Raw genomic sequence first — 5,404 nt, 5'->3', positions numbered from 1 at the left:
GCACCCGATACTTTCTGACAATCCTACCATTTCTTTAGTGAGTTTACCTTCACCACTTTTGGAGACAACTATTTTATATCTACTTTTCTTTTGTCAAACCACCACTTTTGTCTGATGAGCTCACCTAATACTTCATTGATATAATAGAAAACAGTAGAAGAAAAACTCTCATCTTCCATCACCATGACCTTCACTTCTAAGATGAATAACACAGCCTTGCCACATTCAAAGTCTGTCTCCAGCTCTTGACCTTATCACCTTCTGTTATCTGCTGGACTCAGCTTCTGCAGGCATTCTTTCCTTTTGCATTTCAACAACTCCTCATCGACCCCATATTTATGATAATGTATAGATACCTTCAAAAATCATCTACCCTTTAAAAATTTCTCATAACTCCATTTTGCTTTTCTACTATTTCCCAATTTCTCCCTCACCCTTCAGAGCAAAACTTAAACCCTCTCTATTTCCATATCTCTAGTTCTCACCATTACACTGAAACTTCTTTGCCAAGATTGCCAATGGCCAAAGTGTTGCTTTGTTCACTTATCACATCCCTGTTCTCATCTTTATTAAACCTTCAATAGTATTTGAAACTATTAAGTATTTCCTCCTTCTTGAAATATTCTCATCTCTTGGTTATTGTGAAACCGTGCTGTTCTAAGGTTTCCTTTCTGTCTTTGCCACCTCAAGTATGTTTACTGTCTCTGTGTAGTAAAAATTAACCTTACCCAAAGAGTGGTTTAGCTTTTGCCCTACACTACCGGAAGGTGGTATCTAGATCCTTGGAATGTTCTGCATTATAAAAGTGTCTTCGTTTGCCTAGGAGGTCTTGGCCACTGGACAGTCAAAACTTGTGATTTATGACAGGGGATTTATGACAGGGGCTTTGGGGCCTGCAGTATTCACTCTACCTCTGGAAAGGATAGAGACTAAAGGTCACCCATGTGTACAGTTAATCATGTAGCCCCAATAAAATTTTGGACACCAAGGCTCAGGTGAGCCTATCCAGTTGGCAATGATCCATTCATAGTCATACATTGATTTCAGGAAATAATTTTCAGTGAGTTCTGTGAGTTATTCTACAGAATTTTCAAATCTGAGCATTGTTGGAGAAACCCCCAGGCATGAGGTTGGTATTACAAACGAGGAGGGTCTATGGACTGCATTCCCTCAAAATCCACAGGCTCCTTTTATTCTCCCTTTTTAATAATGGAGTGCTCCAGGGCTTGGTCTCAAACTCCTTTTCTCTTGCTACACACTCTTCCTAGATGATTTTACAGAATCCTAGAGCTTCAAATGCCATTCAAAATTTATGTCTCTAGCCCCAAATTTTCCTTCAGGATAATTTCCGGATAAATGATCAACCTCATGTATAACATTGTATGCATTTATGACTGTTAGCTGCTCAAATTCACATATCCCACAGAAAGTTCTTTTTTACCCGTCCCTACTCTGTTTCTTTTTATCCAATATGGTGATCAGTTCAAAGCACCCATATGCTCAAATTAAAACCTAGAAGTTATTCTTGATTCACCGTTTCCCTTATCTCATTATATAGGACCCCTCAGCAAGTTGTATTTTAATTAGTGCTAAAATTCCATTCATATACATTGATATGGTCATCTTGATTGTTAAAACAGTATACTACCTCTGGATCAGTTGATAAAGTTCCATTTCTGTGAGCAAGACCCCTTTTACCCTCTACCATCTGTCCTAGCCTCCCTGGCCCCATACCTAATTACCTCCCCACTTCCCACAATCCAGCAACTAAAGATTCAATGACTGTCAGGGGACCTCCAGGACCTGACCTTGTTTAGCTCTATGACCAGCTTCAGTTGTGATTGGTTGGTGCGTGTGCTAACTATTTTTCAAAGTGTTTTCCTCCTGAGAAGTTCTCTTGGCACCTCTTGGGGCTACTCATAGCTGATTATGCCATTCCGGCACCTGACATTATGCTGAATCTCCCACCAACTCACTGTTGCTTCCCTGAGAAAGACTACTTTTCCAATATATCCTTGGCCAGTGCAGGAGACAGAGTGGATGGTAGCCATGATTGTACCTCAGCATGTTAATACCTAATGGCCATCTGGTATCCTGAAACTATACTTCTGGCCACTGCTCTCGGAATCATTCTTGCTAATGTGGCTTATTATGTGAATTATATTATGTGAATTAAAGCTTTCTTGGGACTTTTTTCTATAGAGTTCCTGGGGGAAACCTGAAGAGTGGGTAGATTAGTCTTAATTAGGCTCAGCAAAGGCAGTAGCTGAGCACTGCAGTCTCTGAAAGTATAGTGGGTGCTCCGTAGAAAGTTGAGAGGGTGGGGGAAATAGACGAGTCCTCAGGTCTGTTTGAAGCTGGCAGAGTAAGGCAGTGTCTGGAGTACAAATGTCCTTTATCACCCTTCCCACTGATTTTTTTTTAACTGAGTAAAAATGGAAATGCTAGAACATTCACCATTTTAAAGTGTACAACTCAGACATTATTAATATATTCACAAGGTTGTGAAACCACCATTACTACCTAATTCCAGAACATTTTCATCATCCCCAAAAGAAACACCATAACTACTAGCAGTCACTCCCCATTTTTCAACCTCTGGCAACTACTAATCTACTTCCTGTCTCTATGAATTTGCTTATAATGGAAAATTTGTAAAACTGGAAACATACAGTATATTCCCTCCTTTATCTTGCTTCTTTCATTTATAACGTTTTCAACATTCATCCATGTTTTAGCATGTAGCAGTACTTCACTCCTTTTTATTTCTAAATGATTATTCATTATAAGAATATACCCTTTTTGTTTATCCATTCAGCAGTTGATAGACATTTGGGGTGTTCTCACTTTTTGGCTAACATGAATAAAGCTGCTATAAACTTTGTGTACACATTTTTGTGGAAATTATGATTTAAATTCTTTATTTATATACCTAACTGTGTAATTGATCACATAGACTCTATGTTTAACTCTCATGGAATTGTCAAAATGTTTCCAAATGGCAGCTCTATTTTACATTCCCATGAGCAAAGTATTAGGCTTCCAATTTCTCCACATTCTCACCAACAGCTGTTATTATTTTTTTCTATAATAGCCATCCTAATTTGTGCAAAGTAGTATCTTATTGTGCTTTTGTTTTGCATTTTTCTAATGATAAGTAGTATTGAGCATCTTTTCGTGTACTTATTGGCCAGTTGTACATAATCTTTGGGGAAACATAAACTCAAATCTTATGCTCACTTTCAATTGAGTTATTTGTTTTTTAATGTTGAATTGTAAGAGTTCTACATATATTCTGAGTACTGGATACTTTTCAGATATGTGATTTGCAAATATTTTCTTCCATTTTCTGGGTTGTCTTTCCACCTTCTTGGCAGTGTCCTTTGAAGCAAGGAAGTTTTCTTAATTTTGATGAAGTCCAGTTAATCTATTTTTTCTTTTGTTGGCAAATTCAAGGTCATGAAGGTTTACCCATGTGCTTTCTCCCAAGAGTTCTACAGTTTTAGCTTTTACATTTAAATCTTTGATTCATTTTGAGTTAATTTTTGTGTATGATTTGAAGTAGGCATCCAAATTCATTCTACTGCATCTTTTTTTTTAAACATCTTTATTGGAGTATAATTGCTTTACAATGGTGTGTTAGTTTCTGCTTTATAACAAAATGAATCAGTTATACATATATTCCCATATCTCTTCCCTCTTGCGTTTCCCTCCCTCCCACCCTCCCTATCCCACCCCTCTAGGTGGTCACAAAGCACCAAGCTGATCTCCCTGTGCTATGTGGCTGCTTCCCACTATCTATTTTATGTTTGGTAGTGTATATATGTCCATGCCACTCTCACTTTGTCACAGCTTACCTTTCCCCCTCTCCATATCCTCAAGTCTATTCTCTACCAGGTCTGTGTCTTTACTGCCCCAGCACCTTTGGTTACAAAGACAATATTTTCCCCCATTCAATTGTCTTGACACACTTGCTGAAAACCCGTAGATGTATAAGTTTATTTTGGGACTCTCAATTCTTGTCCTTTAATCTATATGTCTATTCTTATGTCAATGCTACAGAGTCTTGGTGGTTGTAGATTTGTAGTAAGTTTTTAAATCAGGAAGTGTGAATTCTATACCTTTGTTCTTTTTCAAAAATATTTTTACTACTCTGTGTTCTTTGGATTTTCCTGTGAATTTTAGGATCAGATTCACAAGTTCTGCAAAAAATGTAAGGGGAGTTTTGGTAGGGATCATGCTTAAACTGTAGATAAATTCAGAAATTATTGCTATCTTTAAAATAAGGAAGTCTTTTATTTTGTTTTTTTGCCAAATTACCCTAGACAAAACCTCCAGTGTAATGTTGAATAGAAATGGTGAGAGTAAACATCCTTGTATTTTTCCTAATCTTAGAGAGAAATTTTTTGTCTTTTTTGGGGTTTTGTCAAAAGACTTCTCTGTGTCTCTTAAGATGATCGTGTGGGTTTTGTATTTTACCTTATTAATAATGTGTATTATATTGATTGATTTTCATATGTTGAATCAATCTTATGTTACTAAGAAAAACTCCACTTAGTCACAGTGTATAATCCTTTTTTATAAGTGAGTAGATTTGTTTTGCCAATATTTTGTTCAGGATTTTTACATCTATGTAGTTTTCTTTTCATATGGTATCTTTGCCTGGCTTTGGTATTAGGATAATATGGGCTTCATAGAATGGGTTGTGAAATTATCCATTTTCCTTTGTTTTTGGAAGAGTTGGTGAGGTATTACTGTTAATTCTTTAAATATTTAGTTGAATTCACCAGTGAAGCCATGTGGCTTAGGGATTTTCTTTGTGGGTGGATGTAGTTTTATGATTACTAATTCAGTCTCTACATTCTCTAGATTCTGCTTCTATTTCTGCCTTATTACATAGTATTCTTCCTCTTTTCCACTAGTGTCCATTGAGGTTAGCCTCATTCTGTTCCTTAAATAACCAAAATTCTCACCTCAATGTCTTTACAGATGCTGTTTCCTCTGGCTAGAACTTTAAAACATAAACTAATTAATAATATTCTATGTGCTATTCATTGTGATAATAGCTTCACATATTTTATCTAAGCAACAATGATTTATGATCTTGGAAAACTAAGGCCTAAAGAGGTTAATGTAATCAACAAATGTACAGAGATAAGAAAATTCTGAAAAAAATAACTGGAGAATTAACTACTTTTTTAATAAATTTCCTAATGTCTCTGATGTAATGTCTTAGAGCCAGAATTTAAACCATGTCTGTCTGACTCCAGAGTCCAAACACTTTACACTGTACTACTTTGCTACATTAGTATGAGTGTCAAATGATATGATACTTGCAAGTGAAAAATATTTTTGTTCTACTTCTCAACTTCTTCTATAAGCATCATTTCTTCCTTATATTTAT

The sequence above is a fragment of the Globicephala melas genome, chromosome 8, assembly GCF_963455315.2.
Source record: "Globicephala melas chromosome 8, mGloMel1.2, whole genome shotgun sequence".
Lineage (NCBI taxonomy): Eukaryota > Metazoa > Chordata > Mammalia > Artiodactyla > Delphinidae > Globicephala > Globicephala melas.
This window is presented reverse-complemented; position numbering follows the sequence as displayed.